Genomic DNA, 26427 nt, shown 5'->3' on the forward strand with positions numbered 1-26427 from the left:
CACCTTCAGCGATGATCTTCTCACCTTTTGCAAAGATAGCCTCAGATACAACAGGCTCCGCGTGGCGGGTGGAGAATAAAAAATTACTCCGGGTGCGTTCAAGAAACGACAACTCATTAGGATGAATAGGTCGACGCACCATCAAACCCTCCACCTTATCCAGAAGAGTAGAAAGAATAGAGCCTTCACCTGCAATTTAAAAAAAAAGTCAGGTGGACGACATGAAGTTCTAAAAGAATAAAATAAAGACTTACTTTTATCAGAATTCTCAAAATATGGTTTCAAATTGGGGAACGGTGATAAACGGCTCATCTTCGCGTGCACCAAAGCTCCCTCATGAATTTCCCGCAGTGGCGTAGGAGTCTTGGTCAGCGTGGAGTACCAGGGAAGGTTGGTCTCGGTGGTTGCAGTGACGGATGGAGAAACATCTTCCGCTTTGCGACAAGACATTGCAAACAGAATTTCGTTTTCCCGGATCCAAATTTTTTTTGGCTTCCACTCATGAAGGCTTCGGTACCACTCGGTACCAATGGGACCTTTCTTGGTAGAAGCCCAACGAACCATCCATCGCTGTTCGTCAAATAGTAAAAGACGGAAAATCGAGCAACTGTAGGCTCAATAACGTTGGCCTGACAGCAAAACTCGAAGTGACGTACCCGCAACATCCCGAAGGGGTGGATCTAAGACATGTGAAGACCATAAGACGCCAGGATGGCCTTCATGAATTTCGTTACGGGTAACCAGAAGTTACCCGTCGTAAAGAAGTCAACATACACGGCCATCTTCCCCGGCGGAGGGCTAGTAGCGATTGAACCGTCGGCCGGACATTCCGGTCCCCACTCCGGTGCAAGACCATATACATTGACGACATCATCATAATCTTTCTGCTTTAAGTTCACAACAACTTCATGAATTGCTGGAGTATTCTTCTTGTTACCAGCCATTAGATCAATATGTTTGATCAAAGATAAGAAGGAAATAAATCTCAGAAGATTCAAGTTTTGAATGTTTGAGAGAAGGAGGATTGGAGAGTGATAAGAGTTAAATGGAAACCACGAGTGATCTATTTATACTCATTGCAATTAATGCGACTGATGGAGTGTCAGAGGAGAGAGAAACTACGGACCGTCAAATGGTTTACACGTCAGGCGGGAGATTCAAGAAAGTGCGAACAGGCTGTCAAAGGCGTCATACACGTCTCATCAGTTGTCCCTTAAAGTTTTTCTCTCCGCCACGTCATCAAGATTATCCAAATTGCAGAAATTCAAATTTCAAATATATCTTGCAAAGATATTATCACACAAACAATATAATATTCCCAAAAAGACAAAAAGTTTCTTTCCATTAAGTAGTCAAACACGGTCACAAAAACATGGAGAAACAATTACAAAAGTCTTAAAATATAGCCTATCCTATCCTATGGATTAGGAGCTGATGTATCTTCCGGAGTCTTTGGTGGAGTGTCCTCAGATGAGGCATCCTCAGATTCATCATCAAGGTAACTCCTCAGTTGTTGTACACCATCACTGGCCGCGGCAAACTCCGGAAGCATGTTTTACAGCGGGACACTGTAGGTTCCCAGCCGGATCTATACAGGAGTATCTCGTAACACGAGGGTGCAGAATCCCCACGTAATACGATACGAGCGTAAGATATAAGATACGTTGAACCGATAAGCAAACACACGTTGCAATACTAATAAACACGTTTGTATTGCAACACTTCAACACGTGATCTCTCTAATCACAATACACGTTCTCGAAACTTAAACAAACAAAGCCGAAGTGAGGAATATATAAGCCTCGACAAGTTCGCCTAACAGACTAGGCGAAGTTGTCATAACTTCGCTTGACTACAAGTTCGCCTACATCCCAGGCGAAATTGTGACACAATATTGAAAACCAAAACAAACAATCTAACATGATTACAGACACATACAAAACACAAGATACTGAACTACTGACATTATGCACCAATAGACTCCCCCTTGGCAGTAGCTTCATATCTCTATCTTCATTCTCGTGTCGTAATCCCAAAAATCTCGTGTCACCCGTCTTCAAGCATGAACGCCCTGTCTGACACAAACACAGACCACCCTCTGGTACTTCTTGGCTTCATCTTTCCAAGCAGGAATATAGAAGATCTTCTTATCGTTTAGTACCTGCAAGTCAGCTTGAGACAAATTTACCAAGTGCATGGGATCATACACTCTTAGAGTCTCCTGTTCATCTTCATCTTCCATAACTGCTTCAGCTGTTTGACTGTCAACGTACCACCACTTGAGATTCTTTAAGACATCCTTGGGCATTATCTTCATCGGCATTTCTTTTAAACACCGAACCGGCTTATATTTCATCACCAGCCAAGGTTTGCCATCAGCTCGCATTCCTCTTTCCTTATCTTCAACTAGCTTCCCTTTCTGCGGCTTTAACAATTCAAACTTCTTTTCTTTCACACTTTCTTTCCACACAATCTTCCCAATTATTCTGGCCATATTGTCATCACTCATATTAATCAAACCCAACTTAGCCAAATCCTTCACCTCACATTCAGGCAAGGTATTGAGAGATCTCAACATCCTCTTAAAATACTGAATCCCATCAAAGCGTTTAATCACAAATAACCTCAACTGCTCATCATACAACCAGCAAATAATACCCTTCTTCGACTCAGCATACCCTTTGATATTGTAACTCTTTTTGAACATGGTTGGAACCGCTGGCTTCTTTGTCTTTACAAACCACTGAGCGTAGCCTTCTTTCCATCTCGGCTGCTCTTCCCACTCAGACTCATCTGACACATCCATATCTTGACTCACATTCACCTTATCAACGTCTGGAATATCATGTTCTACACTGTCATCCACAATCTCTCCTTCTTCTATCTCACTATCAATCACAATCTGTTCTCCTATCTTTTCAATCTCCTCGGTAGTTAACACATCATCATCCACATCATCATCATCCACCATTTCCTCATCATCCACAACCACGACGTCTTCACCACCTGATCCACCTGCCATACCAGTTGACTCCCCCTGAGATGTGGAAGTCCCAAGAGTTTGTTCAGTTCTTGGCAACTGACCACCTGCACCTTCCGATGCATTGGGAGCATCATCTCTATCATGTCTCTTCTTTGTTCTCAACTCGTCGCCCTTGCAGCTCGTCTCCCCCTGAGATGCTAAGAACTGTTTTAGAGCATCAAAACGTTTACCGTGCTCAACAAGGAGGGACGATTAGATCTGGTTTTCTGCTACAAGGCGCTGGATAGCTTGAGTCTGGATTAGATTGATTCTTGACTGTTCAGCAACGACCCGTTCAAGAGCAGCTATCTTTTCAGAATCAGACAATGTAGCATCAAAATCAAAACTCATGTGAGAAACGTCTTGAGCATAAGGTGGAGGTATTCCAAGACTGGCTGGAGTATCAGAAGCAGGCTGAATAGTAACCGCGGGTGGTATTGTGACAGATAACCCCGCAGTAGCAACCAGCGTTGACTCAACAAATCTTGCAACAACCTCCGATGGAGTAACAGTAGGAGGTGGCAAGGAAACAATCTCCGGAGTTGAAAGCTGAAACGTGGTGGGTGGAATACCAAATGATGATGACGTTGTCACCACGGTAACACTAGAGGTGATCGGTACTGTTACAGTCATCGAAGCAGGAACCATAGTCATGCCAAATAACGACGGTGGAGAGAAACGAACCACCTGTGAGCTTTCACCAGCTCCCGAACCCTCACCAGTTCTGGCCCTCTTCGATCGTCGTATCAACTGATCTAACTCCTCCTCGAAGTCAGATTCACTGTCATTCGAGTCTTTCTTTCTCTTGCCATGTATTCTTTCTTGTCTGACCAGAATCTGTTATGCTTCAGCGATATCATCAGCGGAGGAGTCAGAGTCGGTTCTCTCAGAATCTGCTACAGACGTAGCTACCATCGAAACATTCACACCAGAAGCCTCAGCTACTGGTGCTTGAACCTCTGCAGCAGGATCAATTTGCTCCATATCAAAGAACCCTTGGCCACCAAAAGCAGCTTCAAGATCTACCTGTTCCTCCGGAGATGCAACCGGATCAGCAGGCAATGCTTGCTGTACCACAGGTGGTGGTTGAGGAACATCAGCCTGTTGCGATACCGGGTCCCGAAATTCATCTCCAAGAGGAGCAATATAAGCAGGGTTCACCAAATAACCAAACAATGGAGTGTGCCGTGGACGAAGCTCTGGTTTGCTACGAGCGCTCGACGACCTACACTGCACAAAGATTCTCTTACTTACAGTCTCAACATAACGGATAGGACGTCGTTGAGGTAGCGTAGGTGCTACATGGTTCAAAATCATCTGTAAAAATCTCGGGTACATTAAAAATCTTTCACGAGCGACCGCGCGTCTCTGACGATCAATTTCATAGAACACCATCTGACTAAAGCTGTAGGGCTTGTTGTAAGTCAGGGCTGTCATAGCAGATTGCATCGTTGCCCCCATAACGTCAGTACTGGCTTTACGACCCGACATACACACAATCATCACGTGTATCAGAAAACGCCGTTGATCCAGTAAGAATCCCTTTCTCCTTTGAGTGTCACCCAATGGACCCGAATAGCCCATACGTAAAAATGCACCATCTCTGAATGGAGCTGGAAAATTTGTTGGATCATCTGTAGTTTCAGCCCCGAACTGCAAGGCGATTCTGATCTGATCTGCTGAGAACTGCACCACTTGATTGTTCACTGTAGCACGCATAACCGGAGGATCAACTCTACAGTCATATTCTACCATTCGCCAGAAATCTTCAATATTCGGTAGAGAAATGGGGAGAGTTGTAGTGATGGCGTGAAAAATACGTGAGCGAACGAGGAAGGAGATGATCTCGCGATAGTCGTCGACATCACTAGCATCCGGATCCAAAGTAATGTACATGTTATGACCCGGAAAGAACTGTCGGTTGTTGTCACCACCTTCGTCACCACCAGCACCACCAGCTCCTGCTACAGCAGCCATATCTGCACAACAAACGGTCTAAGTTAGAACATCGACAAAGCAGATCATAACTTCGCCTCTTACCATGAGCGAAGTTATGATAACATCTTATGAACAGGCGAAGTTAGACATATGGCGAAGTTGAGTACAACTTCGCCCAAAACATTAACTTCGCCTGAGAACAGCTAACCAGAACTTGTAAATAAAATTAGCTTGAGCAGGCGAAGTTAAACCTAAGGCGAAGTTGAGGATAACTTCGCCTAACTTATAACTTCGCCTAAGAACAAACTAGACTACTTAATTATTTACGAGAAACTAGAGCAGGAGAAGTTAGACCTAGGGCGAAGTTGAGAACAACTACGCCTAAAACCTAACTTCGCCTGAATCTGAAACGGCGAGCAACTGATATCCGATTATGATTTTGTTTCGTGTATTTGTGATTGAAAACATGAAAAGATGTTTCTATGGAGATCTAGACAATCAAATGAGTTACAAACATGGTAGAAATAGATTGTTTATCGGGTGTTTAAAGGGTTGCATGAACTAAGTCACGAATCGGACCAAAAAGACTTCTGATTTAACACCATTAACATCAATTATGGGTTAAACCGATCCTACACACCTTTATCTCGGATAAGAAACAGATAATAATGAGGTTTGATTCAATGTGTAAGTTCACCGAGGGTTATGACTGTGTATAAGTTCGCTGAGTTTCTGATAATATGTAAAGGGTTTGACCAGGTTGACCCTTATATAGGTTTGAAAATACAACGGCGAAGTTAAGATTAACTTCGCCCCTGTGACAACTTCGCTGGTCAACAGATTATCATTAACTTTGCTTAAGGTCAACCATGGTCAACTTCGCCTCTTTACAAGTTCGCCTATTTTAAATTACAAACAAACCTTATAAGTTTGATCAAATTTCAACTGTCTTTTAAATCCACCGTTAAACTTTATAATCAAATAACCAAGTAACCAAGTTTTAAACCATAAAACAAAATAAGCAGTGGAAATTTTAGTAATTAAATAAACGAGATCAAATTTCTGTCTTGACGAGAACATGCATGTTTTAGAAAATATCCGAACAGGAATCATACTAATTAAGTGGCTGTCACATAGATCCATGTTCAGCGGTATTATGACATAAAGAAACAGGTTGTAAGCAGGTATAAAACTTAGTATGGTTTTCATCGCTTCTGTGATACGGATTAGGTTCAATTAAGCTCAAAATTTAGATGGACATCACATGAGAGATTGTGACGCCTCCTATCTATTCTCAAAGCGTATTTGGCTTTCCCCAAGTCACCCCGAGTTGACTTCGACCCGTAGTGTCTAATTAAACAGTAAGTATATATCGATCTTTAGAGTCTTCTTCCCGATCTCCTTCTTGCCTCTTGATTGATATTTGTAACAACATAAGCTTCAGAAGGCTTACAACATTTTTTTTAATACTAAAGATATTAATACAGCTTCAAATAATAGACAACTGCAAGTCCCGAATCTGGATCACTGCAGGTACTTGACACACCATCTTCTCGGGAATCAGAACACTCACGGGCTCGTGTATGACTGGGTAATCACTTTTCTGCCTATCATTCGGAAAGATGTATATGGAGACATGCACAACTCAGAATGATTCTCCACATTAAATCGAGGAGATTTAGGTGCTGTTTGTTTTTCCTCAGAAGGACTTCTCCACCTCTTTTGTCTGCACTGAGAAGAGGGCGCGCAGACGTTGGGCTCTGCAGTGTGTTTGTTTTTTCGAAGACGTTTCATTAAAAAACGTCTGCGCGCCCTCTTCTCCCAGAAGTGTTGGTATTATTACTTCTTTAACCTCTTCTCCCAGAAGTGATGAGCCAAGTTGCTACTGATGACTCCACCAGCAATTCTTCACTCTTCATTTTATTCTTTTCATTTGTTGTCACCATAATCTTTGTTTATGGCTGTGTTTTTCTATCGATTGCCGCCATCATCGCCGATTGTTACCGGGTTTGATTTATGAACACTAGGCAGCGATCGTGTGGTGGTGGCAGCTCTCCGATGTTGGGAAATTACGGTTGTTAAATCTAGGGTTTATGACCTCTGATTGTTACCGGATTCGGTGTGGTGGCTGTACTCCGGTGTGGGGAAGTGATGGCTTTTAAATCCACGGTTTCTGACGCCGGTTGCCGCCTCTGTCGATGTCGATTGACTTTTGATTTGGGTTTTTTGGATGGTTGTTTGAAATATGAAATCAGGTTTGTGGCTGTGATGATCTAATGTTGTTCGAGTTAACATCAGCTCAGGATATGTGCCTGGCGTGGCAAAAATGCAGGATGCAGGTACCCTTGCAGCCATGGCACTTTGAACCTTTTGCACCAATGTTTCGATAGGTCTGAGCCTCTTTATAGTGATTATTAAATCATTGATGAATTTCAAGTTTTAGCTTCTTTTGATATTTATAGATGATGGTATTTGAAGATTTTTGAGTCATATATTTCACCCGAACCATCATCGTTTATACTACTTATTTTTCTTTAATTATTTAAATTTCAGCTTATTTTAGCAGTCTGCAGATATTAAAAAACAAACAATCTTCTTGTTGCAGACTGCAGAGTTTTGGTCCACCTCTTCTGCTACAGATGTTGGCAGATGTGGTTTCGCAGTCTTCTGACATTTTACCTCTGAAAAACAAACAGCACCTTAGTTTGTATCACTTCTACTTTTACGCACCATATAAAGCTACCATAACTTACAATGGCTGTTCTAGAGTCTTTTAGGCTTAATAACTTCACTAGTTAAGCACACAGAATTAGTTTTTCTATCACTTTCCAAGGTTGGATCAATTTTCTTTTAAACATTGTATTGAAACTTCTTACGAAGTTATAGACTTGAAAAATTATATCATCTCCCTAAAAAAAATTTAAATTCTATCGCCCCGATCAAGTCAAAGTCTTTAGGTAAACGGCTATCCTGAGGATCTAATGGATCAGCTGGACCGACCACATACGAGTATGTGTCCTTCTAACTAAGTATGAACGACTATTTTTCAGCGAAGGAATAAAAACCCATCATAAACCGCCACGGTCACTTTCAGTCATCTGGTTAATGGCTATCCTCATAATTTACTAGTAGAAGTAAGGACCAAACATATCCGAAGATGTGTCCTTCAAACTGAAACAAACGACATAATTCTAAGCGATAGTGATGTTTTTTTTATTTAAATAGAACGGAAAACAAGGTTACTCGGGATTGATCATCCCATTAAGCTCAACAAGATTTTGAAAACGGGATCGGTCAAACGCTTTAGTAAAAAGATCGGCGAAATTATCCAAAGAATCAATCTTTTCAATCACAATTAATTTCTTCTCAGCACAATCCCGTATAAAATGATGACGAATGTCAATATGTTTAGTTTTGCTGTGTTTGACGGGATTGTTAGTTACTGAGATTGCAGCAGTATTATCAATGCAAATAGGAGTTTGAGTGAAATTCAGACAGTAATCGCGCAATTGCTGTTGTATCCAAAGAAACTGGGAGCAGCAGTTTGATGCTGCCATGTACTCCGCTTCACAGGTGGAAATGGCTACTGAGGTCTGCTTCTTGCACTGCCACGACACCAATCTTCCTCCCAGAAACTGACATCCACCGGTTGTTGACTTCTTGTTCTGATTGCAACTTCCATAGTCAGAATCTGTGTAAGCTACCAAGTCCAGTTCTCCCCCTTTTGTGTACCACAATCCCAACTTAGGCTTGCCTTTGAGATACCTCAATATTCTCTTCACTCCCTTCATGTGAGATTCCTTCGGGCTTGCCTGAAAACGAGCATAAAGACAAACTGCAAACATAATATCAGGTCTAGATGCAGTTAAATACATTAAAGAACCTATGATTGCTCGATATTGGGTGGGATCAACGTCATCATCACTGTCAGAATCAGCATCCAGTTTATGGTTGACGCAAACCGGAGTATCAAATGGAGTGCTATCGTCCATCTTGAAGCGTTTGAGCACATCATGGACATATTTTGTTTGATGAATAAACATCCCATCTTTCTTCTGATCTACCTGCAATCCCAAAAAGAAAGTTAGTTCGCCCATGGCACTCATTTCAAACCTCTTTTTCATGACTGCTTCAAATTCCTGACACATGGTGACTTTTGATGCAGCAAAGATGATGTCATCCACATAGACTTGAACGAGTAGAAAATCTCCCCCTTTTCTCTTGACAAACAGCGTGCTATCGATCTTTCCTCTTTCGAACCCATTCTCAAGCAAGTAATCGGACAAGGTTGCCTACCAGGCACGAGGGGTCTGATGTAGCCCATATAGAGCTTTACTCAGTTTGTACACATGATCAGGATAATATGGGTCAGGGAATCCCGGAGGTTGTTCAACGTACACCACCTCATCGACTTTACCATTAAGGAAGGCACTCTTCACATCTAACTGGAACACTTTCATCACTTTGTGTGCAGCAAATGCCAAAAATAGTCGAATTGCCTCCAATCTTGCCACAGGAGCAAACACTTCGTTGTAGTCGATTCCTTCTTGCTGATTGAACCCTTTTACTACCAGCCTTGCCTTGTTCCGTATGATTATTCCTTTCTCATCTCTCTTACATTTAAAAACCCATTTTGTACCGATAGAAATTACATTATGTGGTTTTTCAACTAACTTCCATACTTCCATCTTCTCGAACTGTGCTAACTCCTCTTGCATGGCTTCGACCCACGAGCTGTCCTTTAGAGCCATTTGATAATTCTTCGGTTCAATCTGGCTGATGAAGCAGGTGAACAAGCATTCATTTATGATCCCCGTGTCTTTAATGCTTGCGTAAACACATGTGTGTTCATCCAAACTCCTTCTTGTGTGAACACCGTCAGACAGATTACCTATCACGTTCTCCAAAGGGTGATTTTTGTGAATTCCAGTAGTCTGAACCGGACCGACTTCCAGATTGTTTTCTAAATTCGAAGAGAGTTCATAAATGGGTGATTGATGTTGAGAGTGAAATGGATTGTAGAATTCTTCTTCAGTAGAGGCAGCAGGAGTATCAACTGCACTTGACGAGGAAGGTTGTCTTTCATCGTATCTCGGACGTTGCACAATTTTTTCCTCCTCATCATACAGAATCTGTGAAGCAATTTTCTCATTAACTTCTGCAAAATCCAAGTAAGGCACATTAAAAGATTTGAATAGTTTATCATAGCCGAAAGCTTCAGCGGGTCCCATGCTAGGCTTTGGTGATTCGTAACTCGTAATTTCAGTGTTACATACCACCTCAACCTTGTTGTTCGATAAATTAAAGACTCTTCTGTTGGGAGTCCAAACAACATATCCGAATAAAATACCTTCGTCGGCTTTCTCACCAAATTTTGAGTTTGTCTTTAATATCGAACATGGGGACCCGAAAGGTTCGAGACCATTCAAGTTTGGCTTTCTACCATGCATAAGCTCATAACAAGTTTTATTTAATCTTTTAACAGTTAAAACAAGATTAAGGATATAACAGGCTGTGGCAACAGCTTCAGCCCAGAACACCACGGGAAGTTTAGCATCTGCCAGCATGGTTCTGGCTCCTTCGATTAGCGTTCTATTCTTCCTCTCAGCTACCCCATTTTGCTGCGGAGTATACGGGGCGCTGTACTAATGTTCTATCCCCTTCTGTAAGCAGAAAATCTCCATCTGGTAGTTCTTGAATTCTGTACCATTATCACTCCTAATGAACTTAACCTTTCTCCCAATTATATTTTCAACCTTGGTAATCAAGTTAATTACCAACTGAACTGTCTCATCTTTTGCCTTCAGAAAGTATACCCAAGAGTATCGAGAGTAATCATCGGTTAAAACCAAGCAGTATGACGTTCCACCTAGACTCTTTACATTCACGGGACCAAAGAGATCCATGTGAAGTAGGTCTAGGATACTGACAATTGAGTTAACCTTCTTGGAGTGATGAGGTTTTTTGTTTTGCTTTCCCTTCTTGCACGACAAGCATTGATCTTCAAAGTTAAAATTCTTCAAGGGAACACCAAGCACCATCCCATTCTTGACAATGTAATTCATTTTGCGAAGATGTATATGTCCCATTCTTCGATGTCATAACTCAGACTCAGACTCAGTTGCCTTTGACAGAAGACATGATTCTTCTGTTGTCATCTCACCTTTTCTAACTTCATTCTTCCATTTGTCACCGTTCCTATACCACTGATTCTACCTCCACTTTCTCCAGTGAAACTAACCCTTCCTCCTTGAACATGTTTCCAGTCACGTAACAAATTCTTGTTACCAGTCATGTGCCGGGAACAACCACTATCCACAACCCACAGATTGTTTACAGCCCTGTTCGACTGTTCCTGCACAATTAAAGAAAAAGATTAAAATATGGGGATCCAAGACCTATTGGTCTTGGGTCGATTAAATCTGTTGACCGACATCCAGTACTTTGGTTGCTCAAAGTCAGTTTGAGGATGATTTCTGTAAGTTTTGAAAGGAAACCTCCTCGAGGATTGACTATGAGGCCATCCAAACCTTAGTGAATTAACTGAATTATAATTGTTGGTTTGGTAGTTAACTGGGGAAAAATGAGACCGATTTCTTTGAAATCTTGGATTAGTCCAATGTCTGAAATTTGGTGAGTACGCATTCTTACCAGTATCATAATTAATATTCCTTTTATTCTTAGTTTTCGGAGGCCTCATACCTCTAAATTTTCTCTGGTTTAGAGGACAGTCAACAATAAGGTGTCCTACTTGATTGCATCTGAAACAACTTCTGTGTTCAACTTTCGTCTCAACAGTTGTTGCAGATGTTGAGGTTGTATTACTACCCGTTTGTCTAACATATGGTGGGACGAACGGGTTTAGGGAAGAATTCTTTTCATTTGGCTTATATTCCTCCCCACGTTTTAGTAACACTACCTCTTCTTTTATCTCACCCGATTCGGATGACTTGTCCGAATTTGATAAGACAGAGCTAGGAACAGAAATTTCAACATTAGAAATTGGTTTACTCGTTTCGCTCTTATCAACTTCAGGTTCTTTAGTCGAAATTTTGACTGGAACTGTCTGACTTATCTCAACATTCGCAGGTTGCTGATTACTAGGATTATAAGTATAGTTATTGTTATACGGTGGTGGAACTTCAGAAAATCCAATTCCCCCTTTGTTAACTGGGGAACGTTGAACACTTATGATGTGATCAAGCATTGCTGAAGAATTTCTAAATTGTTCAATTTTTCTGTTTAGTTCCACCAATTTTACTTGGTAATCAGCTATCTGTTTATCTCTTTCAGCAATTAGTTTGGTTTTTTCTTCTAGCACTTCATAACTAAGATCAATTACTTGTATTTTATCAGCTAGACTGGCTTTAAGACTTCTGATATCCTTTTCACTAGCTTTTATTTTTACCGAGTAGCTGTTTTCTCTAGTTTTAGTATAGTGATGATCTTCTTTTAACGTTTTAAATTGGGCGTCTAAACTAACAAACTAATCAGTTACTGTTTTCAATTGTTCAGACAGATTTTCACATTGTATACAATGAAGTTCAGAACTTACCTCAGAGAGCTGATCGTTCACTTCTGCCATATATGCTTGATTTTCTCCCGTCTCCCTCTCACTTCGTCCAGTTTCGATGTTTACCAAATTTGCCTGTTCGAACACTTCTTCAACGTGTATATTCCAGTTATATCCACCATTCTGTCTAGATACCATAGCCCTATTTTCACTACTACCCCTATTCTGTTGTGCAGGCCTGTTCTGACTTCGTTCGACTCTCTCATTTGTACATTCCTTAGCAAAGTGACCATTTTGTTGACAGTTGTAACATCGAACCTTTGATTTATCAAACCCTGGTCTTTCTCCAACGAACTTTCTACCCGTTTTCTTCATGAATCTCTTTACCCTTCTTACTATCATAGCCATCTGCCACTGCAGGTCCATCTCTTCCAAATCATCAGCATCGATCTGATCATAGTCTTCATCCAATGTTGCAGGGTCGACTATTTTACCTTTGATGTAGTTCTCATAAGATGCAATGAAGGACGCATAGAGAGCAAACTGCTGTTCGGCTGATTTAACACTCTTGGGCATCTGTGAATAGTTAAAGCTTGGAACATTTGACAAGAAATTTCCAGTTGTGGCTTAAGGTTTTGAAGAATTACTGCCTCCAGCTACGAAACATACGTCGCCATCCATATTGAGAATCACATGACCATCACGAGTTGAGTTTGATTCTCCCTTTGAGTAGTAGGCAGAGGATTCTGATTTTGAACTTGAACTTGGAGTGACTTTCGCACCATACATTCCCGGATCCTGAACCTGATCAGTTGGTGTCTCTTTCCGAACCATGTTAAGTTCAAAATTTCGTAACTTATTGACTGCTGTTTCCAAATCAATATTGGCAAAGTCTTTATCCTCTCTCATCAAAACCGTGTACATTTCCCATTTCGGTGGAAGAGCATCAAGCAGTTTCTCTACTATCTTATCTTCTTTATATTCAATGGAGTAATTACTAAGTTCGGTCATCAAGTGATAATATCTTGTGATGATATCATCAAGTGATTCATTTTTCAAATACTTGAATACAGAGAATTGAGTTTTTAGCAGCTTTGTCTTGGAAGCACGTATCCCCACATTACCTTCATATATATTTTCTAGTGCTTCCCATAGCTCTCTAGCAGTTTTGTACTTCTTGAAGGTATGAAGAATCTCTTGTGGAAGAGCCATTGTTATTGCTGCATGAGCTTTACTTTCTGCCTCATACATTTTCTTTTCCTCCTCTTCCATCTTACTGTACTTCTTAATTTGGTCACGACCTTCAAACAAGGATGTTGGTGGAATGTATCCGTCTTGAATGCAAACCCACATCTTAGCATCTTGATATTTCACATACTGTTCAAACCGATCTTTCCATGCAACGAAATCGGTACCCTTAAGCATTTTTGGAGCTTTAGTTGCTGAACCGGCTTCAACCTCCATTTTTACCAGTTCTGTAATGTTTATGGACGTCATAGTTGAAAGAAACACAACTCGAAATACAAAGAAAGTATTTAATTTTTTTTTAATCAGTGAACATATGGCGAAGTTATTATAACTTCGCCTATTGATAACTTCGCTTGTGCTTCCTAACTTCACTGCTCAAATTCGCTTGTTCTCAACTTCGCTTTTACTTAACTTCGCTTATTCTCAACTTCGCTTGCACTATAACTTCGCTTAACCTTATAAGTTCGCTTAAACCCTAAAAACGATGACGGCAACGTCGCCTGATGAACACAAGGTTTTCGCAGGTTTTAATCGGACGTATTGCGAGGTATGCGAAGGTGTAATGTGTTATATTTGATGGTGGGAGATGGGCAAGACACAAAAACTAGGTATTTCAACGTAAACTCGTTCCGCGAATAGTCGAACAGAACGATCTTAACACCCGTGTGATAATCCCGAACCACACAATCACGAGCAAATGCTCTGATACCAATTGTAGGTTCCCAGCCGGATCTATACAGGAGTATCTCGTAACATTAGGGTGCGGAATCCCCATGTAATACGATACGAGCGTAAGATATAAGATACGTTGAACCGATAAGCAAACACACGTTACAATACTAATAAACACGTTTGTATTGCAACACTTCAACACGTGATCTCTCTAATCACAATACACGTTCTCGAAACTTAAACAAACAAAGCCGAAGTGAGGAATATATAAGCCTCGACAACTTCGCCTAACAGACTAGGCGAAGTTGTCATAACTTCGCTTGACTACAAGTTCGCCTACATCCCAGGCGAACTTGTGTGACACAATATTGAAAACCAAAACAAACAATCTAACACGATTACAGACACATACAAAACACAAGATACTGAACTACTGACATTATGCACCAACAAACACCAGGCTATCATGTTTTTTAATTCGCATATCATATTCCTGCTTGAAATCAAGGCCATGAAGCGGAAGATCTCCAAAGGAACGACTAGTTTGAGCGTAGTTCATCCCTTCATTAAAGTCTTTCATGCGTCCAAGCTGGGATGAGGCAGTCATCAAATTAGCGAAGCTATCAATCATATTAGGACTTCCCTTAATATGACGGATGACCTGACAAAATAAAAACATAAGTCATTTAGCATAAAAACATGAGATATGCAATGAACAACAAGTGAGGAAAACTTAGAGAATCAAGCCCTCGAGTGAGGAACCATTGACGGTCATGCTCGGCACGCTCCATCCTTTCTCGAAGTTCTTGGAACTCCTCAACCGTTTGTTGCCTCTCGCTTAAGGCCGCAGTGACACGGGCTTCCACTTCTTCACAAGCTTGCAAAAGGGAGTCATAGGCAGCTTGTATTTCAGCAGCACTTTTATCTTTAAGCTCAACCTGCTCCCTTTGTAGCTTCAGCTCCGCTTCAAGTTCTTGGATTCGATTGCCTTGAAGGGTCACTTGGTTCTCCAGAACTAAGTTTGCTTCTTGAGCCCGTGCCAAGTCATCTTTTTTCTGTTGGGCCTCGGACCGGGCAGTTTCAAGAACAGAATTTTGCCTTTCATAGGCTTCCTTCCATTGACGGGCCGCAGCAGCGTTTCGATCTTGTTCACCCTTAAGGGCGATCTCTGCATCCGTCTGCTTCCATTTGGCTGTACTGGCTGCCAAGCGATTGTCTTCAGCCTCTTTCTTCGCAGCCTCAACAGCGAAGAAAGATAAGTCGGTGTGAAGTATTAGCCAGTTTCCCGCCCATGGTACGCCATTCGCGTAAGATTTCCTGGCTACATGCCAAAGTATTAGCCAAGGAAAAAGATAAGTCAGTGTGAAGGTCATGGCGGGAACGGTCACGCTGGTGCACCATTTCTGCGGGTGGCACGCAGTGCTTGACGAAACTCATACAAGTCTCAGGGTCGGTAAACTGGGACCCTTTGATAATATCCCAAGGCGGGACAAATAGATCAAAGTTATCCCCTAGATTCGCATCCCCGTAGTAACGCAAACTTGAAGTTTCAAGGCGAACAGGGTTCGAGGACGGCTGTTGAGGAGCACCTCGCGTCGAACCCCCCCCCCCCCCCCCAACCTCATGGACAGATGGTCCAAATTAAAAACCTCCTCCTGCACCAGTCAAAGGTGAGGAGGCAGAAATAAACCGTGGAGGAGGACGAGGTGGAGATTCTTCAGTCCTAAAACCCGCCGCATTCACATCCGGGCCGCCCTCTTGAAGACCAGTAGCAGTCCCAGTCTGAAAAAGATAGTCAAAAGAACTATCATTCCCAGACTGGACGTTTGGCTCCTCCGTAGTGGTATCAACCGGAGGAGTAGGCGGCCTATCTTATGTTGTCCTCTCAGGAGGAGGAGACGGTTGTTTATCAGATTTGGGGGTTGGTGAGGGTAACTGTTCGGACACATCGTTCCCAACAATCAACGGATCTGCACAAAAAGTTACACTTAGCTAACGTACCAAAACAAGTAAAGTATAAAAATTAAAATACGTACCTTCTACCGTATTCATACGTTCAGCAAGGCTATACTGCGGTTTTTTAGGACGTTGAGTCCTCCGCTTCTTTTTCGAGGATCCTTCTCCGGCGTCCGCGGTGCTTGCACCTGCATCACTCGCCTGAAAGGACGAAAAAGTCCTCTTCTTCTCCAATTCTGCCAATAAGTGTGAGATAGAGGAAAGTTCAAAGGCATCGTCATCAGAGCTCTCCTCTTCTTGGGATTCGGAATCGTCACTCGATGATAGAATGACGATCACCCCATCAGAAGTAAGAGCATTAAGTGGAGGAGGGTTTAAAACACACACACCTGATTCAAAGGTCGCGCTCGAAACTAAGGGTTCGACCCGCACCTTTGTCGGGAAAAGAAACCGATCCTTAGTATTTTCAAGGATAGGCTTCTCACCCGCGTCACGAATACTTATGCTGGTGCAACCCCTATCCTCGAAAAGAGCGTTTATCATGGGGTCCTGACCTGAAAGGGAAAAAACAGAAAATCAGTCATCAAGTTTCAAGCAAGAGAAAAATCAGAGAAAGTAACTTACGTTCGTCCAAGCCAATAAAAACAGGCTCCAAGAACTCCGATGGCCATAGGCGGCTCATGCCCGCCCAGACAAGTGCTTCCTCAGGTAACGCCCGCATCGATGTTTGTTCCGACATAAGGACACGAAACCAATCACGTCCCTCGTGCGGGGATGTAACAACTTCTGGAAGCGCTCCAACAACCGGATGTCAGAGCATTGTAACGGGCACCACGTCCTCAGATATCCAAAAGAACTTGCTACGCCAATCGGTGGACCCTTTCTCGACTTCGTAGCGGATACTCCTGTCGGAAAACCCTTGGCACGTGAACCAACTGTCACGGCTGGAAAATCGGTAAAAGACCGGAAATCGGTCAAGATGAGGTAGCATCCCGTGTGCTGTACACACGAATTCATAATGGTGAATTCGCATGACGGCACGAGGATGCAACTGGGATAAATGTATCCCATATGCACTTAAAATCTTCATAAAAAACTTTGTAATGCGAAAACGGAAATTTCCATAGACAAAGTAATCGGAATACACAGCCATTTTGCCGGGTGGTGGCAGGCTGGCTATAGAATCGGGGGAGAGGGGAATTCCAGTTCCCACTCCGGTGGGATACCAAAAGTTTCAATCAACTTTTGGTAGTCGGACTGGTCCCATTGAACTTCTATTTCATCAACCTCAGACTGAATAGTCGTCATTACAGTAAAATCTGATGAAGTGGCAAGCAGTTATATGAAAATTCAGTGGGTAACTCAAAGGTTCAACAAGAGAAAAACAAGATGATAATCAAAATCAAAGGCGATAAAACTTTGAATAGAAGATATCTCCCACTATTTATACCCATCACAATTAATGCGATGGGATATGAACAGTGAAGAGAGAAAATTATCGCCTAATCAAAGGTTGCCATGTCACGCGGGAAGTTTGAAAAAGAGAAAAGTTGCACAGTCGGGTACAGTGACATCCGTCATAAACGTCCCATCATCTGTTCAGCGCCTGCGAGTGGTCAACTTGTCCTTTTTCATGATTATCCACACCAACATAAGATATTTTCTACTTAACTTCAAAACTCAAAAACCCCCAATTTTACCTTAAGTCCAAAATTTCATCCACATAAAAACTTCACGTGGAAAAAACACTGGACTGGGGGGGCTTATAGAGGTAGGGTACCAAAAAGACCCAAATACCCTTAAATACCACCAGCGGGTTGTAGAGGAACCCCTCATATACCACTCGCGGGACATATGGATCACCCGCATAACATGGTAGAGGAAGAACATCCCTACACCACACGCGAAAGCATCCTGGCACCCTCAAAAGTCATCCGCAGGATAGGACATCTGTCCGCCAAAATGACCGGAAGGCAATGTCAACTGGACAGCTTTCATTAACTATCGCCCTCTAGAAGAATATCCACGATTGTTACTTGAAGAATACGTGACTCGCCAGCCAATGAGCGAAGGACACCTGGCCAGGTTGTTATAACCGTGCACATGGCCAGGGTGAGATCCGTCCTATCATAAGGCGACGCGTGTCCATGTTGTTATATCCGCGGGACAGGACATCTGTCCGCCAAAATGACCGGAAGGCAATGTCAACTGGACAGCTTTCATTAACTATCTGTCCTCTAGAAGAATATCCACGATTGTTACTTGAAGAATACGTGACTCGCCAGCCAATGAGCGAAGGACACCTGGCCAGGTTGTTATAACCGTGCACATGGCCAGGGTGAGATCCGTCCTATCATAAGGCGACGCGTGTCCATGTTGTTATATCCATGCACATGGGACGTATAGCCCAACCTATCACAAAGGGACACGCGTCCAAGCGGTTATCAAGATCTTCTAGAAGAGGAAAGCTAGCCCAATCACCTTCCTATATCCTTCGTCTATAAATACCTTGTCAACCTGTATGAGGTATTCATTCACATTCACTCAGATATACTCTCACTGTACTTACTCTGTTTACTTAGTATTTTCTCTCAAGAACTGTACTGATTCTCACGCTGGAGAGTGGTTACGGGAAGACCCCCCTCTTGTCCTTCCCGTAACGAGAGTCACGGTGTCTGTTTTGCAGGTTCCGGTTATTGGACTTTGGGAAGTTATACTAATATTTTGTTAGTCATTATCATATCCTACCCTGTGGACTCATTTAGATCCATGACCCGTATAGGGGATCGGATCGGTGTTTCTTCAAGTTCATATGGCTTAACTTGTGGGCACGTATTCAATTTATTTACACGAAAACCATTTAAAAACCCTGTAGATGTTTCAAACTAGTTTCTTAACTTGTGGACTCCTTTAACTTCAACATAATCGTTAATATTGGTTTGAAAGTCTTTAAGACATTTCATTCATTAATTACATCATTCTGTTAGTCTTCAATACTGTGTTCGCCTACTCATCGTGTTTTGTGATAGATGTTATTTGGGCCCGATCATTTTGAATTTATAAGAGAAACCTACAATGAACATTAATAAGTGTACAACTGGTATTGAAGAGGAATGGTTCAGATTGTACACGGTAACAACCTGACCCGGTAAGGAGAAATAACATAATACAGGTAGCATTTAATGATATAATTTTGTGAGGTCCCCTCGACAAGACAAAAGGAATATTCACCATCGGCCAATAGAATATAAAATGATACCGTCACAATCCGTCCATGCTGTTACTCTATAAGACAAGTTAGAAATAATTCACGTATGCTATCTCATTCATTTATACTCGACTCTCACACTTACTTCATAAAGAATCAAAAAATTATCAATCGGTTACAACTAGTAATTGTTATAAACCCTAATGAGACGGATATTATATGTCCTAAATGTTTTGGGTTTCAGATATTCACATTGGGTTTGAGTTTTATTATCATCATCCTATGATCCTAGTTATTGTAACAAGGTTCATGGTGTTTTGTTATGTAGAATCTAGTTAAAAAGGTGGACCCGAGGTAAGAATCTAGTTATTATATTATCCGTATCATGACTTTACTAACCTTTGTTATTTAAAATTATAAAACGAGACAAGACAAGTCGAATATAATAGAATAAACCATGCATTATTCTTTCCATCCCAAATTTTCCAAACCACCACACGTGACAAATTAATCAATCCAACACAACTCTACGCCATTACACTAGGCGTTAAATCAACGCCTCAAAAACAATCCCATATAAAAACAACACATCCAAAACTTACTCTCTCTCTCACTTAACCCATCAATTCAATATTATTATTACCCTCCTTTTCAATTCGATAATTAGGGTTCTTGATCTTCTTCCCAATAAACCCTAATTCCCCAAATTCTCCGCTACCCACATCATATATCTCAACAACCCAGTTTCCAATTTCACTCTTATCCCAAAACCCCCAAATTCTATCCTGTCTGATGATCCATCGTAAATAGATGGATTACGACGGCGGAAAACGGGTTTTCAACCGGTTAGGTCCAAACCCACATCAGCAAAACCAGAAAGTATGCTACCATTGGCGGGCAGGCAACTGCCACCGCTTCCCACGGCTGAGGATCAACGCTCCACCACGGCTGCACGGCGAGGCGGTGGCGGTGGTGGTTTTAACACGTGGGGTCGGAATAATAATAATAATAGTAGAGGAAGTGCTGATAAGAAAGATAAGATCTGCAAGTTTTGTACGCAAGGGAGTTGTAGTTTTGGTGACAGGTGTAGGTTTTTGCATTCATGGTGTACTGGCAGTTTTAAGATGTTGACACAGCTTCAAGGTCACCAGAAGGTATGATTCAGTTTAATGTTTTCTTGGCTTTCTTACATTCAAATTACTTGCTTTTAAGCTAATCTTTTTAATTCATCATTATTAGAAGACACAACCGAAACTTTGCCTTTTGGGTTATCGAAACCGTTGGGTTTCAGTTTTTTGGTCTCGGTTCGGCTTTGGTTTTTGCCATTCGATCTTGAAATTTGTAGGCCGAAAAAAGGTTTAACTGAAAAATAATGAATCTAGGTGTAAATAGTTTTTTGAGATTTATTAACTAGTTGATTATTATACATTTGACCAAAAATATTTGAGTTGGATATTTGTTAAATTTTTATAAATTACTTCGGTTTTTAAAAAACATAAAACCAAACCGTTGGTTTTTGTTTCGGTTCGGTTTTTTCGGTTTAAAATTTTCAGTTTTTTTCGGTTTTGGGTCAGTTTCTTCGGTTTCTTTCACACCCTTATTGTAAATTATGTAAATAAATAAATTGTGAGCTTTTATAAATATGTAAGGGTTAGGTTTTTTTATTTAATTTATAAGTGATTAAAAATAATAATAATCACCGTTTTCTATAAGTTATATTAAGGGGCTGTTTGGTAGCCTCTTAATGGTCATTAAGAGGCTACTTCTTAATGGTTCATAACATCTTAATGGTTCAAAGGTAGCCTCAAATCTGAATGGTTAAGAGGTAACCATTAAGAGGTAGTCTCTTAATCATTCAGACTTAAGGTTACCTATTAACCATTAAGAGGCTATGAATCCCTAAGTTTCATACATCACACAAACATTGTTTATAATGGGGATGAAATTGTATAAAATAAGAGTGACTAGTAAGATGTGCCCCAGGGGTGTGAGCAGAAAACCGAATTAACCGGAAAAACCAAACTGAAGCATTAATTGACGGTTAATTTTTTGTTTTTTTGAAAAACCGAATTTTCGGTTTCGATTCGGTTATAATTTTTGAAAAACCGATGAACCGAACTGATTGATGGTGATAAAGATTATCAAGATGATGAGGAATAGATTAAACTTTGAAGATAAATAAGATGATGAATGAAGATTGGGACTAAACTTATAATGCTTTTTAATTAAGAACTCTATTTAATTTAAAACTTTATTTAGCAACTTTGTATTCGTATAGTTCCACGTAACACGTGCCTATTTTTGTTTTTTGAATTCAATATATATGTGGTACTCTAATACGTTCTTATACAAGCTTAAAATATGCATTTTCATTTTTAATTTTTTTTTGCAATGTCTACATGTAATTGAAAAAAACTGAATCGAAACCGAAAATAACCGGAAAACCGAATGGTTTGTATATTCAAAAACCGATTACTTCGGTTTTGGTTTGGGTTTGGGTTTCGTTTAATAATCGAACCGAACCATGCTCAGCCCTAATGTGCCTGATTATTGTCACAAGAAACCATTGTCGACTAATCTAGATGTTGAACTCACCCCTATTTTTTGTTGATTAATTGTAGATTGTTAGTGGTATTGCACTACCGGCTGGATAGGATAAATTGTATACCGGGAGTAGAGACGAGACCGTTCGGGTCTGGGATTGCCAATCAGGACAGGTTGATTATTATTAACAATGTAATTTATATTGTTAATTTTGTTTGTTTGGTTTATTTATTGTGATTTGTTTTGGGTTTTTTGTAGTGTGCAGGGGTTATTAATTTGAGTGGTGAAGTGGGGTGTATGCTCAGTGAAGGCCCGTGGATGTTTGTGGGATTGCCCAATCTTGTTAAGGTAGTTTTATCAACCGTTTAAATAATCTTGTTTCTTGAATCTTTTTTATGCTTTAACGTTGTGTTGGATTATTGTTTTAGGCGTGGAATGTGCAAACGTCTGCTGAGTTGAGTTTAAATGGACCAGTCGGGCAGGTTTATTCTTTGGTGGTGGGGAGTGATTTGTTATTTGCTGGTGTTCAGGTGAGTTTTTGAATGAGGGGTTATAATTTAATAATGGGTTTTGTATAGTTTAATTGAGAATGTGAGGGTTGATGCAGGATGGGAATATCCTCGCTTGGAAATATAATCCCGCGACTCATTGTTTCGAGCCGGCCGCCTCTCTTCAAGGGCACACATCAGCTGTTGTGACCCTGGTTGTTGGTGGCAATCGGTTGTACTCGGGCTCAATGGACAAGTCAATACGCGTAAGTTTACGTTTACATGTTATTTTTTTATTTCATAAATGGACAATTGCTTAAACGGATTTAAGCAAATGGGTAATTGGGTCGGTTTAGCTTGTAGAGTGTCACCAACCTGTCAAATGGGCGTCTTTGACCTCTTTATTTGTTTTATTGTAGTTTTTTATTTGTTTTATGGTAGTATTTTTTAAAGACAATGGCTTTATTGGACTCAGGCAAACAGGTCAATTCATGCGTACTCTGTCAACAACCGGTCAAGTTGGCGCTTTTGACGTTTTGATTATGTTTTAGTAATTTGTTTTTAAAGGACAACTGCTTTAATGGATTTAGGCAAATGGTAAACGGGTCGATTCATGTGTATTGCCAACAATTGGTCAAATGAGTATTATAACCTTTGGACTCAGGCAAACAGGTCAATTCATGCGTACTTTGTCAACAACCGGTCAAGTTGGCGCTTTTGACGTTTTGATTATGTTTTAGTAATTTGTTTTTAAAGGACAACTGCTTTAATGGATTTAGGCAAATGGTAAACGGGTCGATTCATGTGTATTGTCAACAATTGGTCAAATGAGTATTATAACCTTTTGATTAATTTTTAGTAATTTGTTTTTAAAAGACACCGCTTTAATGAATTTAGGCAAATGGTTAAACGGGTGGCTTGATTTGGGCTGTACTTGGTCACAAACGGGTCAAATGAACAATTTTGATGTTTTACTTGTTTTCTTTATTCCTGATTTTATCTGCATGACTTGTTTTCAGGTTTGGAACCTTGAGAATTTGCAGTGTCTACAAACATTGACTGATCATGCTGATGTTGTCATGTACGTTCTTTGCTGGGATCAGTTTCTTCTATCATGTTCCCTAGACAAAACAATAAAGGTTTTGACACCTTAACTTTATACTATATCGACTAAGGTTCTTAATCTTACATTTTGTATAAAATTGCTTGTTTTGCTTACTCATGAAGGTGTGGGCGGCTACCAACAGTGGCAATTTGGAAGTAACTTACACGCATAATGAAGAACATGTATGTTATATCAACTCTTGTTCTAGCTAGAGACTGATTTTTCATTTTATATTTTTTGTTTTGTTAATAATTTATTATCTCCTGAAATAATCTGTTATGCACTAGTTAAACTTGTAAAACATAACTATGTCTAATAGCACTTAGATTATCCTGTGTAATATTAAAAATACGGGGCAAGCAGACGTTTTAGCTATAAAATAAACAAATTTAGGATTTATGGCAGAGAATTATGCAGAAAAGAATCATAATGTTGCTGGTATTTCTTTTTATGGAACTTATAGTTATACGTGACAGACCATGAATCTTATCAATCAATCAATCATACCCAGTTTAGTCCCACCAACAGCAAAGCTATAAGTAGGTGGGAGGGTGGGATGTAGGCACACCGTACCTCTATCCAACGGGATAAAGAGGTGGCTTTCAGAGAGACCCTCAGCTCTGTAATACATATGTATGAGGCAATATATAGTAAATGAAATAGTAATAATAATAATAATAGTAGTATTAATAATAATAAAATAATACTAATAAAAATAGTAATAATAAAAACAATAATAGTAATAATAAATAATAATAATACTATATGGTGTGTGAGTAGAATAAGATAAATAGAGGCCTTAAGGTGCTCATTTGTCCCTAAAAATCTTTAACTTTGATCCTACTTCTCCAAGAATTCCTATCTCCAACCATGAATCTTAATGCATTGGATTTAGGAAAGATCACAAACATGCATAGCTTTTGACACTTAGTTTTCTTAATACTTATAACAAGTAGTATCATGATGTTTCTTCTACCTTGTGCAGGGCTTGTTAACACTATGTGGGATGCATGATTTGGAATCGAAGCCTGTCCTGCTTTGTTCTTGCAATGACAACACCGTCCGCGCGTATGATCTGCCATCGTAAGTTTTCCGACATTTATTAATGTAGAACTGTGGTACATTTTGGTTTCAAAAAGCGCGTGTGAGGCATGAGGCTATTTGTTGGTCAAATTTGGTCAAAGTTAGGGTCTCTAATCACGGGATTAAAAGAATTATGAATGGTTACTTGATAAAAAAAAGCTGATATGCAAAAGAGATATAACTTTTGGTTGCACATAAAGCTTTTTTTTGGTTGTAGACTGTGCAATGCCTAATGACGGTTTTTAAATCAAGCGGTACACACTTAGGTGTGTAAATAAGTCAAGGTCGACTTGGGTATGTTTTGAGCTCAATTTTTAATGCTCGAGTTCGGCTAGTGAGTAGTTTTTTAAGCTCGGACTCAGTCTTGGCTTGGCTTGGCTTGGCTCGCTTATCAGTTTTTATTAATTTATATACGTTTTAGTTATTTACTCTAGTTCAAAACTGTAATTACACTAGTTATATATGTGTTTAGTAGGTTAATTTTATTTGTACGGGATCCCACCCCTTTTTAGTTATTTTACCTTGTTTTTTTCTAGATAATATATATAACGTAATATTATATTTTTTTTTGTTATTTTTATCAGTATTTTATGTAGAATAATGATAATCATTATTATTAAAAATATGTTTTTACATAATAATTTTTTTATATAAATAACAGGCCTGTTTAGGTTCACCAACCAGCTCGAGCTCGATAAGTAAAATTTGGGTACCGGCTTGTTTATTAGTCAACCTTATTTATAGTCTCAAACTCGTTTAAGCGCTGCTCAATTTGAGCTTTTAGCGAGCCGATTTTTAGTAGCTCACAAGCAGCTTGGTTCGGTTACATCTATAACCACATACAGTCAATTTCATCACTTGAATAAAGCAAAATAACTGATGTTTTGTTTTTCTTTTTAATAATACTAGGTTTTCAGAAAGAGGGAAAATATACGCAAAGCAAGAGATCAGATCTATACACAGCGGCCCAAATATATTCTTCACGGGAGACGGAACAGGAGAAGTGAGAGTTTGGCAGTGGCTGGCTGACCAATCAGCCACAAACACAACCACAACCACACCCGCTTGATTTAGATACAGCTTTACCCTTGCCATATTGGTTTTTCTATCGGCTCGTTTTGTATAACATAATTATGAATGCGGTTTGTAAGTCCCAGAAAAAAGGTTGATGAAATTGTAGGCATGTTGTTGCTATTGTAACATGTTGGACAAACACAACCACACCCGCTTGATTTAGATACAGCTTTACCCTTGCCATATTGGTTTTTCTATCGGCTCGTTTTGTATAACATAATTATGAATGCGGTTTGTAAGTCCCAGAAAAAAGGTTGATGAAATTGTAGGCATGTTGTTGCTATTGTAACATGTTGGACAGTTCTTTTATTAGTTGAGGTTTCATAGTAGAAGCTTTTTGGCTTTGCTTCTTCCAGAAGTCGTCATTCGGTTTATACTTTATATAGAAGTGTTGTGTGCCTACACTATTTTAAAAATTTTGGTTATCTGCTTGATTTAGATAATGACAGGGTTGGTTGTGAGTTATCATTTGTGCTACAAAAAAAGTCTTGGAAAGACTTTCTCTGTTAGTTTGTTTGTTTATGTTAATAAATATTCACTCTTGTTTAAATCAAAGTTAGAAGATGATATTTTGGA

At 40.1% G+C, this 26427-nt stretch overlaps 1 pseudogene across 1 annotated transcript; it reads left to right on the plus strand.

Moving 5' to 3' along the window:
- The first annotated feature begins 20303 nt into the window (after positions 1 to 20303).
- LOC143571796 (zinc finger CCCH domain-containing protein 63-like) lies at positions 20304 to 25926 on the plus strand (annotated as a pseudogene). Its single transcript, XR_013142157.1, has 9 exons — positions 20304 to 20711; positions 22179 to 22274; positions 22360 to 22449; positions 22530 to 22631; positions 22709 to 22855; positions 23609 to 23728; positions 23817 to 23876; positions 24680 to 24777; positions 25687 to 25926. The product of XR_013142157.1 is annotated as a zinc finger CCCH domain-containing protein 63-like (transcript).
- Positions 25927 to 26427: the final 501 nt, after the last annotated feature.

This window comes from Bidens hawaiensis, unplaced genomic scaffold (assembly GCF_021521415.1).
Source record: "Bidens hawaiensis isolate Kalapana, Puna unplaced genomic scaffold, B.hawaiensis_p1.1 tig00025583_1, whole genome shotgun sequence".
Lineage (NCBI taxonomy): Eukaryota > Viridiplantae > Streptophyta > Magnoliopsida > Asterales > Asteraceae > Bidens > Bidens hawaiensis.